Raw genomic sequence first — 14,649 nt, 5'->3', positions numbered from 1 at the left:
AAACAGAATCAAAACCTACAGCAACTTTACAAATAACAATGGCTCCCTTTTCAAACTTGATTCTCTCTAACTCATTTTTTAAATCATCAGTGTCAATGGAAGGGCTTGCTACCATAAGGGTTTCTACTTCTTTTTGTCCAGCATTTAATTAAATTATCCCATAATGAAATCTTTCCCTAATGAGGCTCTTCTGAATAATTTAGTAGCTATTGAAGCCATTCTAGGAGTCTCATCAATTATGTATTGGTACAACACCAGGCACTTCCAATCAATTCTTCTCTTTTTTTTTCTTCCTACCACTTATGATTTGCTTCATTAAAAGCAACTTTGGGTTTTATTGCCGATTGCCCGAGGTTAGATCATTGATGCTTGATGTCAAGGGCCCACCAAGAGATTATGGATTCATTTGTGCAAAACAGAATGAGTGGAGGAGAGAGAGAGAGGCAAATTCTAATAGTTCTATGTCTAGTTAAATGTATCACTATGTGAGATTTATCTTACAACTATTTATATACCAAGATATATTTTGCATTTATCTGAATTGCTTTCGCCTCATGCATTATAAATACAATGTTGTTAAATGTCCAAGATACTGAAAAAAATGACAATTACAGTGATACCTTGTCTTATATACGTCTCATCATACAAACTTTTCGAGATACAAACCCGGGGTTTAAGATTTTTTTGCTTCTTCTTACAAATTATTTTCACCTTACAAAACCACCGCCGCTGCTGGGATGCCCCACCTCCGGACTTCCATTGCCAGCGAAGCACTCGTTTTTGCACTGCTGGGATTCCCCTGAGGCTCCCCTCCATGGGAAACCCCACCTCTGGACTTCCGGGTTTTTGCGATGCTGCAGGGGAATCCCAGCAGGGGAATCCCAGCATCGCAAAAATGAGCGCTTCACTGGCAACGGAAGTCCGGAGGTGGGGTTTCCCAGCAAAGGGAGCATCAGTGAAATCGCAGCATCGCAAAAACACCGAAGTCCTGGAAACCCCACCTCAGGACCTCTGTGTTTTTGCTTTGGGCGCTTTGGCTGGCAAAGGGGGTGAATTTTGGGCTTGCACGCATTAATCGCTTTTCCATTGATTCCTATGGGAAACATTGTTTCGTCTTACAAACTTTTCACCTTAAGAACCTCATCCTGGAACCAATTAAGTTTGTAAGACAAGGTATCACTGTACTTATTTATTATATATATTATTTATTATGTATATTATTTGTTTGTTTGTTTGTTTATTCAACTTCTATGCTGCCCAATCCCAAAGGACTCTTAAAATATGTTTGTATGGAAATTCTTTGTTTATATGTCTTGTCAGACGCATTTAATTTATATTATGATTTGGAATTTAACTATTTAAATACATAGTATTTAAGTACATATTCACTTTCAATGAAATTGAATTACCTTTCCCTGTCTCCCATGGCCAGTTGCCAAAAGACTTGCTTTCTGCTAGGATTATGTGTCAACATCACCACTGTGTTATTAGCTCTTCTGGAAATGTGAGAGATCAGTGAGATTAGATTTTTCCTTTTAGAAAAGCCTGAAAAATAAATCTCAGGGCAAACCAGAGTAAAGAAACTTGAGGGCTGGTGTGGGGGAACTGAGGGATGTTCATCATTTGTATTCTGATACCTTCACTTCAAACTATGGAGAGTTGTGTGAATCGTGATACCCTGCACACAAACCTAACCACAAAACAGCTTTTCAGACAATAGTTATGATCTATTTTCAGACAATAGTTATGATCAACTAGGACCCAAATATCCACCCAAGCAATGCAGTCATTAAGTGAGTTGTGCCTCATTTTGCAATATTTTTTGTGGTGGTTGTTACATGGCTTTCCCTCATTGATTTTGCTGTTCATAATTCCCATGGGAAGGTCATGAATCTAGACCAGTGTTTCCCAACCTTGGCAACTTGAGGATATCTGGACTTCAACTCCCAGAATTCCCCAGCCAGCAAATGCTGGCTGGGGAATTCTGGGAGTTGAAGTCCAAATATCTTCAAGTTGCCAAGGTTGGGAAACACTGATCTAGACCACTGCAACCATTGTAAATAAATGCACTTGAACTTAGAACGCATGGCTGTGAGGACACTGCAATGGTCGTCAGTGGGAGGACTGGTCAAAAGTCACTGTTTTTCAGCACCATCCTAACTCTGAATAGTCATTAAACAAATGCAAAAAAGCCAAAGATTGCCTATATCTAGGTGTTTGCAGTGACATATAAAAGGTAATTCTTCCCGAATGCCATCACTCTGCTAAACAAATAATTCCCTCAACACTGTCGAACTATTTACTAAGTCTGCACTACTATTACTACTAGTTTTTTCTCATCATTCCTATCACCCATTTCCTCCCACGTATGATTGTATCACTGTAACTTGTTGCTTGCATCCTTAGGATTTGTATTAATATTGTTTCTTCATTGCTTATTTCACTCCTATGACAATCATTAAGTGTTGTACCTCATGATTCTTGACAAATGTATCTTTTTCTTTCATGTACACTGAGAACATATGCACCAAAAACAAGTTCCTTGTGTGTCCAATCATACTTAGCCAATAAAGAATTCTATATATTCTATATTCTGTTCTGTCGAGCTCTCTGGGAGACTCCTCCCAAAAATTCACAGGTACAAATTTCAGACACACACACGTTTGAAAATTCAAAATAATGTTCTTTATAATGAAAATTCACTTAAACTAAGCCCTCTTTTGGTATAGCAAAGAGTACTCGTCTCCAAACAAACTGGTAATTTGTACAAGTCCCTTATCAGTTCTGTGATACTTAGCTTGCAGCTGTGAGGCAATTCACAGTCCTTCTTCTTTCACAAAGTGAAACACACTTTGCCCTGGCTTAGTTTTAAAGCGGGGAAAAATCAGCACACAAAAAGTCAGTCAGTAAAGCAGTCACGAAACACATCGATCAGATAATCCTCCACAATGGCCAAACCCACAGGCTGCTATTTATAGCAGCCTCACTAATTACCACAGCCCCACCCAACCACAGGTGGCCTCATTTTCTTTGATAATAATCTCTCACTTGTTGTTGCCTATGCATCGCTCTCCACATGGGTGGCTGTATCATTAACTCTTGTTCTGAATCCAAGGAGGAGCTAGATAATGGATCTCCTTCTGAGCTGTCTGCCACACTCTCCTCCTCCCTGTCACTCATATCTTTTTGCTCAGAGGAGCCTTCATCAGCAGATTCCATGGGGGGGGGGCAAAACAGGCCTGCAGCATGTGGATGTCTCCCCCACATCCACAGTCCTTGGGGCAGGAGCTGGGCCAGAGCTAACCACAACATATTCTATTCTGTTCATAATTAATTCTATGTAAGATATCAGTAGATCCATACATATGCTGGTATGGAGTTATCACTTCACCATTTCAAAAGGTTTCCAGCAAGAGCTCACATGACTTCTGTACTGCTTTCTGTACTAACTATTCTTTACACACTCAAGGAACCTTTACACACTTAGGAACCTAAGAAAAATGATTCTTTGGTATACTTGTATTTTTGGGATAATATTTTTCTTATATGGAGATATTCTGCTTTAAAAACAATTAGGAAGACTAGAAAATATATAATCTGTTTTTTAAAGAAGAAAAAGCCTAAACACAGTTACACCTGCCCGCTAACTAGAGCAGTACAATGTTTTGTGACAAACTAGATAGAATAACACTAAGCTTTTTAATGGCCTTTTGGACTAAATCCCAGGAGTGAGTGTCTCATTAGCTCTAGTTTGAGACAGGTTAGCACCTGCTAATATCTATGTCAAATAAATTAGCTTACGTCAGCTGCTACTCACATTCAAGGGTCTGTCCCTTTGAGACCTTAGTTTTCCTTTCTTACCCAGGCCTATGCAGATGGTTGTTTCCCAACAGCTGTCTCCTGAATTAGTGGCCCATGGGCAGGACAATGCAAGCAGTATGCTAAGTTGATCAGGTTGTGTATGGCGTTTACTCAGAGCTCTACACCTGTGCTGTACAGATGGCAAAATGTGGTCTTTGCTTCCAGATATATGGCAGGGGGTGGAAAGGAGGCCAGGTTTTTAGCATTTCTATTTGCCAGAGGAATAGTCAAAGCTGGAAGATATAAAATGTACAAAACATGCTTGAATGTTTTAGAAAGCCAATTGAAGTAACAGAAGAACATCTGATTTGTTTGCTTATTTGTTACTTTTTTCCGGGATGGAAAGTACCAAAACATAGAAACATAGAAGACTGACGGTAGAAAAAGACCTCATGATCCATCTAGTCTGCCCTTATATTATTTTTTGTATTTTATCTTAGGATGGATATATGTTTATCCCAGGCATGTTTAAATTCAGTTACTGTGGATTTACCAACCACGTCTGCTGGAAGTTTGTTCCAAGGATCTACTACTCTTTCAGTAAAATGATATTTTCTCATGTTGCTTTTAATCTTTCCCCCAACTAACTTCAGATTGTGTCCCCTGTGTTCACTTTCCTATTAAAAACACTTCCCTCCTGAACCTTATATAACCCTTTGACATATTTAAATGTTTCGATCATGTCCCCCCTTTTCCTTCTGTCCTCAAGACTATACAGATTGAGTTCATTAAGTCTTTCCTGATACGTTTTATGCTTAAGACCTTCCACCATTCTTGTAACCCGTCTTTGGACCCGTTCAATTTTGTCAATATCTTTTTGTAGGTGAGGTCTCCAGAACTGAACACAGTATTCCAAATGTGGTCTCACCAGCGCTCTATATAGCGGGATCACAATCTCCCTCTTCCTGCTTGATTAGCAAATTTTAGGAATATCTGGAATCCAACAGCTAATCCTAATTAAGAGGGCTTTTTTAAACTTTTGTTTTTTATGTATGTATAATTAATATTAAGTATTAATAATTAGGCTGACTCTGCTGATATGGACATGTCCAGCGAGCAGCACCTCCCACTGTGGCCCAGACTGCTTACCGACTAGAAGTCAATGGCCAGGACCTTGCAGAAGTCCAAAACAGAGATGGAATGACACCATCAACAAAGATATGCAAGCCATCGGCCTGTGTCCTGGAGACACAGCTGACTGTGCAAAATAGCATTTAATCAGGGGTGGGCTACTGTCCGGACAGGGGTGGAGGAAACGCAGTGGGGTAGCGAAAATGAAGCTCCACCCCAGACACCCAATTTGCACTGAAAGATGATGAAAGAAAATACAGGGCGTTCTGCATAAGTCACACCCACAGTGTGGTAGTGAAAATTTTGGTAGTCCTTCACTGCATTCAATGATCCAAAACGCAGACCCTGCACCTGTGGGAATACACTAGGAAGAAGAAGAAGAAGTTAATGATTAATAATTAGTGCCTGGCACTTGTTTTATGCACTTTTTTGCCATCATTTTTCTTTGTATATTGTGGCTTTCTAGATTAATCAAGGATTTACTTATAATAACTATAAGCTCCTATGAAATCTCTGATGGAAATTTGAAGAAATCTGATTGATCCTCCCAATCTGCAAGGGATAGTATTTCAGATGTGTTTAATGAAATGTGTATTGGACTAGGATCTACAAAGCAAGGTAGTCTTATCATTTGGAGGTTGGTAAAATGAGGACTCAGATTGTTTGGGGTCAATATGCTTACTCTCTGTTAACCACTAAGAGAGGACTGTAAAGCACTGTGAAGCGGTATATAAGTCTAAATGCTATTGCTAATATATGATAATTAATACACCCCCCCACCGCCCAAATCCTATTGGATTAGCAAATTATTTTATTTTATTTTTAATTTTTAGAAGGAAAAAATCCTCCTTAATCCCTGACTTAATCCCTGAATCAGAGCTAAAAATGGGCATTTAGGCTTTAATTTAGAATTTGAATCACCACTAAAGCATCTGCTCTTACTATTAGGAAGGTTTCCTGACATTAAACTGAAATGTACTTTCCTGTAACTTAAAACCATTATCCCTTGTCCTCTTCTCTGGAGGGCAGAGACAAGTCTTGGTCTTTATATGTGATCTTCTTTAAGATTTTATCATACAACCCTCTCAGTTTCTCTTCTAAGTTTCTCTATAAAGCTTCTCTACTCAGTTTCTCTATAAAGGCCAAACTTTTCTAGTTCCCGTCATTTCTTTTGGCAAAACTAAGCTTCTCCTTTAATGACAATTCTTGCTGCCCTTCCCTTCACCTAGTCCAGTTTCTCTGAGTAAAATAGAAATAGACCAATGGACAAACATAAAACTAGGTGAATAATTACTTTCTGTGATAAGCAAATGATCATAACACTGGTTCTGTTGGTACATCCTGAATCTTTGCTCTTATTGAAAGTGAACAGTTATTCTCCACATGACAAATGTACCATTCTCAGTGCTATATATTTTTCTTTGGTATATATGATACCAGAGTGAATTGTACTTTGGTGTACTAGGTTTAGAAAGCTTAGAACTATGTCTCCTTAAAAAGGACCTAAGCATAGCCCATAAAATCATCTGTCACAATGACCTTCCTGTCAACGACTACTTCAGCTTCAACCACAATAACACACGAGTACAAAACAGATACAAACTTAAAGTAAAACACTCTAAACTCAACTGCAGGAAATACGACTTTAGTAACCGAGTAGTTGATACATGGAAGTCACTACTTGACTCCGTAGTATCATCACTTAACCTCCAAAACCTTACCCTTAACTGCCTTGAAATGGCTCTGGGTTGGGCCTAGAGGCAAAAAGGAGCTGTGACGTTCCTTCAATATACCAGGGTGATCCGACATAAAAAAACATATAGCCCCTCCCTGATACACAGCTGAAGGGATCAGGTCTGGTGGCTCAGCTGTTATTTCTCTGCCTTACAAGGCAGAAGATGCCGGATCAAATACCAGTAAGGGTGTGACTAGCTGATGAGGCCAGAACAAGGCTGAGATGGTGCCATCCTAGTCTCCCTTAATTTTAAAATTTCAGCAAAAAACATGTGATACATACAGAATATAGTTGTCAGCTATGAATAAATTAACTGCCTTGAAATGGCCCTGGGTTGGGCCTAGAGGCAAAAAGGAGCTGTGACGTTCCTTCAATATACCAGGGTGATCCGACATAAAAAAACATATATATATATATATATTTGTACAAAATATAGTATTGTATTGTAGTATGTTTAACATAATATAAGTAAAAAGTAGAGATAGAAAAGATAAAAAGATATTAGGATAGGAACGGTAGGCACAAAGGTGCACTTATGCACGCCCCTTAATATATATGATACCAGATACCTTAATAATATATGATGCCAGAGTGAATTGTACTTTGGTATATACGGTGTATAATAATGCTAGATTCTCAAAACATGCTACATTTTGGCAGCTACAGAAGGCTATCAAATTGAGTGAAAACATTTGTTTGCTGAGAAATAAGGCAAATAAGCACCGTGCTCACTTCAGTAGCCAAACTGGTTTCCATGACAGCATGAGCTTATCCCTCTACGTGATCCCTGATTGGTTGGCTTTTCTTCAGGAAAAAAAACCCTGCATTTGTCAAGAACTGCAGAAGAGGGACTTCAGGTAAAGAAGCAGATGGAAGTCGGTGGCAAACAGACCCCAATTAAGAAGATTCAGAAATATTTCTTTCACTTCATGCCTGTCCTGCTACAGCAATTCGGCAACGTCTTGCTTAATTCCATAAATGGACATCATTAATACAACTATATATTGATTAAAATCAATTTGCCTTTTATAATTAAACTCATATCAGAAAGTCCTAGTTTTCCCTCAAATATTAACATCTTCGCTGCACATAAGGTTTTGTTCTTATATACAGATAGTGCTTAGCAATTCATTTGATGACTCTTCCAAGTTGCAGCGGCATTGAAAAAATGACATGAACATTTTTCACATTTATGAGTGTAGCAGCATCCCACAGAACTAAAATTCAGATGCTTGGAAAATGGTTCATATTTATGACAGTTATGGTGGCCTGCGGTCATATGATCTTCTTCTACAACCTTCTGACAAGACAATGGGGAATGCAGGTTCATTTAACATCCATATTACTAACTTAACAAATGCAATGATAAACATAATATATGTTTATCCCAGGCATGTTTAAATTCAGTTACTGTGGATTTACCAACCACGTCTGCTGGAAGTTTGTTCCAAGCATCTTCTGCTCTTTCAGTAAAATAATATTTTCTCATGTTGCTTCTGATCTTTCCCCCAACTAACTTCAGATTGTGTCCCCTTGTTCTTGTGTTCACTTTCCTATTAAAAACACTTCCCCCTGAACCTTATTTAACCCTTTAACATATTTAAATGTTTCGATCATGTCCCCCCTTTTCCTTCTGTCCTCTATATATACAGATTGAGTTTATTAAGTCTTTCCTGATAGGTTTTATGCTTAAGACCTTCCACCATTCTTGTAGCCCGTCTTTGGACCCATTCAATTTTGTCAATATCTTTTTATAGGTGAGGTCTCCAGAACTGAACACAGTATTCCAAATGTGGTCTCACCAGCGGGATCATAATCTCCCTCTTCCTGCTTGCTATACCTCAAGCTATGCAGCCAAGCATCCTACTTGCTTTTCCTACCACCCGACCACACTGTTCACCCATTTTGAGACTGTCAGAAATCACTACCCCTAAATCCTTCCCTTCTGAAGTTTTTGCTAACACAGAACTGCCAATATAATACTCAGACTGAGGATTCCTTTTCCCCAAGTGCATTATTTTACATTTGGAAACATTAAACTGCAGTTTCCATTGCTTTGACCATTTATCTAGTAAAGCTAAATCATTTACCATATTACAGACGCCTCCAGGAATATCAACCCTACTGCACACTTTAGAGTCATCGGCAAATAGGCAAACCTTCCCTACCAAACCTTCTCCTATGTCACTCACAAACATATTAAAAAGAATAGGACCCAGAACAGACTCTTGTGGCACACTGCTTGTAACTAGTCTCTGCTCAGAATACTCGCCATTAACAACAACTCTCTGATGTCTACGCTTCAGCCAGCTGCAAATCCACTGAACTATCCAGGGATTAAGTCCAATCTTCACTAAGTTATCTATCAGCTCTTTATGGGGAACCGTATCAAAGGCTTTGCTGAAGTCCAGATAAGCAATATCCATGGCATCACCTTCATCCAACACCTTTGTGACATAGTCAAAGAAATCAATGTAAATAAGTACTAATATTGATGTATTGTTTCTCCTCTACTATCCTTACAGATAATCATCATTTAGCAATTACCTCATTTAGAGACTGATTGCAGGCAAAACAGTGGTGAAAAACTAACTTTTCAACCAATCAAAGTTGGTAAAGCAAAGGAAAGCTGAAATAAGATCATAAGCACTATTGCAGTTTCCCTTAGTGACTACTTTGCTTAACAACAGAGTTTCTAGTTCCAATAGTGATTGAACATTATCTATATTTGTGAACTAGGGTCCAGTAGTATGAGTCACCTAAGAGTGAGTGAAACAGAATGAAACAATGAACCATGGATGTGTATTTTTTTTTTCTAGGAAGCCCTGGAATATCTGGAGCAGAGGAGGTATTCAGCAGGTTCTGATCAGTTCTGGAGAACCGATAGCAGAAATTTTGAGTACTTCGGAGAACTGGTATGTAACATCTCAATTGGCTCTACCTCCATCTATTCTCTGCCTCCCGAGTTATAGCTGATCAGGAAGAAATGGGAATTTTGCAGTTACCTTCCAATGGAGCGAGGAGGAAATGGAGATTTTACAGTATCTTTCACCTGCTACACCCACCAAGCCATGTCCACCATGCCATGCCTATCAAGCCATGCCAACAGAACCGGTAGTAAAAAAAATTGAATCCAACCACTGATCTGGAAAAATATTGTATATTCTGCATATTCTTACATAGTTCTCCATAAAGTTAGGAACTTTACATAATTTCATTCAGTAATATAGTACTGATCAAATATATAGGCATATTCTTTGACCTATATAAAACCTCTAGATTCAAATTTGGCATCAGTCTACTCTCCTGCTGGCTTTAACTTAATTTTGTGTTTGCAAATTCCAAGAATTTGTTGTAAGTCAGTTGACTGCCTTTGAGATATACTGAACCCTTAGACTTAAAAAAAAACATTTTAATTGGTCTCAGTTTCTATTGTATTAAAACAGAAGGCAATAAATTTGGGGTTTTCTGAGATAATCAAAGGCTCATAGAAATGTTCAGAAATAAATCTAAAGGTGACCCCACTACCAACAAGGTGTGAATGTTAAGGAAGTTGTCTCAATTTTAATTTTAAAAAATTCATAATTAAGCATAACATCTCTAAAATTTAATGTTTAAATATTAAAGGTTATGATGTTTCAGTTCCACAATGCAGAATTGTTCTTCCAGTCTATATTGTTTCTTGATTTTAAAAAAATCTCTTTCCATATTGTAAAATGATAAGTTATCTGATAATGTCTACAAGTTGGTCTACAATAATATTAAGAAAAATAAAATTAAAAATATAATAAAGTGCAAAAGTTAAACTGTATGTTGCTTTCCTGGGTCAAAAACCCTTTCTGTCTTGTACAATGGGAAATTATCTGAAATTAATAAATGCTGGCTGATAGGTTTAATAATATTAAGAAAAATACAATTAAAATACAATAAAGTACAAAAGTTCAACACTGTATGGAAATCCCTTTTACTCAGTTATTTTGGAGAACGGAAAGAAAAATGCAGATATAACAATGTACCTCAAATAAGTAAAATTGCAGGCAGTGTGATTTATCAATTCAGACAACAAGAAATTAAAAATAAAATTTTAAATAGAAACATTTATCACTATAAATGCAAACAGGTTGTTCTTTTGTAACATGAGTTCTCGCTTAAACATGGGGTCCATTCTTACAGTTTTTCAAATCTGTGATAATTTCCTTCAACTTTTACTTTTATAGCTGTGTCATTCAATGCACATTGGATTGTTATAGCCAAAATGTTTAAAACAGATGTGGCTGTTAAAGTTACATTATGATTTTTACAACCTGAGGTTTTTATGACACAAGCCACAAAACCAAACTTGGGGGGAGGGTTTGAAGGTGAAATAGGTTGTAGTTTTGCAGTGACATATTACCGCACCACCAAAAACATAAAAGTCTTTAGAGAAGAGTGGCATACAAGTCTAATAAATACCAATACCAATACCAAATCTATTATCCATTGTTGTGAGTCGCCCTGAGTCTTCGGAGAGGGGCGGTATACAAATCTAAAAAATAAATGAATGAATGAATGAATGAATGAATGAATGAATGAATGAATGAATGAATGAATGTAGGTGGAAATAAATCAGAAATTAAGATGTTACCGAACAGACAACAATGAGCTATGTATTGATCCTATATTTTTGACTCCTCAAAATTCCATATTTTTTAGTATAGTTTAGATCCTGTTCCCTGGATTTTCAATTTTTATAAAGTTTCCTTTACCAAAACATTTGAGTGATAGAATCTGCATTCAATACCTGAATCAAATTATAAAAATTCCCCTCTTTCAGGCAGAACTGCTGTTTTTGTAATGGAAATATCCATTACTTCCCCCTCCTCCCAGCTTAGGAAAGACTAAAAGAAAAAAACAAATCATAGCATCACTGTTGCTATAAATTCTTGACTTACAAATCTGTTTTATGTTAGAATGCCTGGCTTCCAAAGATGCATTTAAAGAGCAATGGGGTTGTATTTAACGCCACTATAAATTTACTTCCTATGTAACTTCCTTTAATAGATATATTATAGCACAGTATTTTTGAACTTCATAAAGAAATGTGAGGGCACATTCAGTTTCGTGCTGTGCAGCATTCATGCTCCATAACATTTCTTTATCTTCAGACTCAATTATGGTGTCTGCACTCTAGTGATTTTAGTTGCTAAGGCATTATTTATGCTAACATTTGATTCTCATGAAATTATTCATTGGTAGTCATGAATATAGCATATTTAAACCATTTTTTATTATAAAAAGGGGACAAAAGCCAAAAATGCTAGCAATTTCTTACATTTTCAAAATTAGTAACTTTATTTCCTTGGGAAGACAAATACCAATTAGACTTCACTACTGCTAGTATCTCTTCCACCAGGTTACATAAGAATGAAAAACTCCAATTTGCTCTTAGTGATATGTGTTTAAACACCTAACTGATCATCAGCAAATGAATACTACAGTGATCCCCCGGTTATTGCGTCCCCGACCATTGCGAACAGGCTAATTTGCGATTTTTCAACCCGGAAGTCAAAACACCATCTGCGCATGCGTGCCCTTTTTTCTATGGGCATGCATGCGTAGATGGTGCCGGGCAAATCAGCTGCTGGGCGGCTTCCCTGGGTCTTCTCCTGACTCCTAAAGCGGGGAAGTTCGCCAGGAGTCAGCGGAGAAACGGCGCGCCTGTTTTAAAAGATCGGAGCCGGCCTGGGGGGGCTTTCCAGCAACCCACGAGCCCCCAACCCGGGCTCGTGGGTTGCTGGAAAGCCCCCCCAGGCCGGCTCCGATCTTTTAAAACAGGCGCGCCGTTTCTCCGCTGACTCCTAAAGCGGGGAAGTTCGCCAGGAGTCAGCGGAGAAGCGGCGCGCCTGTTTTAAAATGATCGGAGCCAGCCTGGGGGATCGGAGCCGGCCTGGGGGGATCGGAGCCGGCCTGGGGGGCTTTCCCTTTCAGGGCGGGTGAGCGGCGGGCGCGGCAGCAGCGAGGAGTTCGCGTGGACGGCGGGGAAACCCCAATCTTCGGCTCCTCGCTGCTGGGAAGTAAAAACACCATCTGCGCATGCGCAGATGGTGTTTTTACTTCCGCAGCGCTACTTCACGAAAACCCGCTCGTTGTGGGGGGTCCTGGAACGGAACCCTCGCAATGATCGGGGGATCACTGTATACTGATTTTTGTTCTGTTATTGAGCAATTTCTTCCAAGTTAACGCAAGTTAACGGCCCTGAAGAAATATTTCCAAGCCTGTTTTGCAAACTTCCAATGCAAATTTCTTCTTGTGTCTAATATGGGGAAACATCCACACGTGTAATTTTTCATCTACAATTTATAGTACAGTACATTTTGACAAGAAGCCTACTGGACTTTCTTATTGCTTACAGAATCCAATACTAAACAGACATTAATATACGTCACAATGAATTAATTATCAGAGCTTGCTTTTCTCATCTCTTATGTTTGATTAGAGATATATGTGTTGTCTTGGTTTGTGATGGCTCGAGATTAAACTAGATAACAGGAAATTTGTTTTTTTTTAAAAAATCTGGTTGTTTTAGACAAACAACATATTTTACCGTTAACTTATGACAATGACAATATTGAGTCCTGATATTAGGTTATGAGCGAAGGAAAAGAAAAGTAAAAAGAAAAGGAAGCAAAAATATGTGAGAATCAATTTCTTAATATAAATGGAACTACTGAATTGTTTTTGATGTATTAATATTTATTGCAATCTTGGCACTGTATTGTAATAAAAGTAAATATAACTTCAAATTAAATTTGATTCCTAATGATTGAAACCATTCCATTTTCTTGGAAGTAATTAAGCAATTGCTAAAATGAGATGTGAGGATATTAGCCAGGCTTTAAGAATTCTTAAAATAATGCTAACAATGACCTGAATCTATTTTCCTCACTAATATGACTTTGGTTTCAGCCCTTTGATTCTTTGGGAAAGGAACTCATCGGGCATAAGATATATCAGAGAGAGGAGGACATAACCTTCACGACGATATTGTGGAATGTCTGCATAAAGCTCTAGCAGCACTTACCGTACATTGAAACTCTATACTCACAAGTAGGCCATTCTGTTCTTGCCTTATTCTTGCCTATTATGACCCATCCAACTCCAATCTGGAAACATTGCTTTAGGAAGCTACTCTAATGGAATTCCCCTAGAGAAACCTGCAATACTACTACTATTACTACTACTACTACTACTACTACTACTAATAATAATAATAATAATAATAATAACAACAACAACAACAACAATAATAATAATAACCAGTGGCAAAGAACTGGTGGGATCATAAGCCCAAAAAAGTGGTCGAAAATGAGCAAGCAAAGCTACTGTGGGACTTCCGACTTCAGACTGACCGAATTCTGAAGCATAATACACCAGACATTGTTATCGTGGAGAAAAAGAAAGTATGGATCATCGACATCGCAATCCCAGGGGACAGCAGAATTGAGGAGAAGCAGCTAGAGAAATTAGTGAAATACGAAGATCTAAAAATCGAGCTGCAACGACTATGGCATAAGCCAGTGAACGTGATCCCAGTGGTACTTGGCAGGCTGGGCGCAGTGCCAAAGGATCTCAGCAGACATTTGAAAACCATCGGAACTGACAAAATCTCCACCTGTCAATTGCAAAAGGCCGCTTTACTGGGATCGGCAAACATAATTCACCGCTACATCACGCAGTCCTAGGTGCTTGGGAAGCGCCCAACTGGTGATGAAATACGAAATCCAGCATAGTGATCTCGTTTGCTGTGTTGTATTGACATAATAATAATAATAATAATAATAATAATAATAATAATAATAATACATTAAAAAACCACCCTGAAGAACTCTACTTCAGGGATATACAGTATAAGCCCTATTATATTCTCCTATTCCTCCTTAGCTGTGACAAGCAAGTATAGGGACCTTGCTTGAGAGGAAACTCAAGTGTCGTAGTAGGAGTAC

Source organism: Erythrolamprus reginae, chromosome 3 (genome assembly GCF_031021105.1).
Source record: "Erythrolamprus reginae isolate rEryReg1 chromosome 3, rEryReg1.hap1, whole genome shotgun sequence".
NCBI classification, from domain to species: Eukaryota; Metazoa; Chordata; class Lepidosauria; order Squamata; family Dipsadidae; genus Erythrolamprus; species Erythrolamprus reginae.
Note: the sequence above shows the minus strand (reverse complement) of the source record.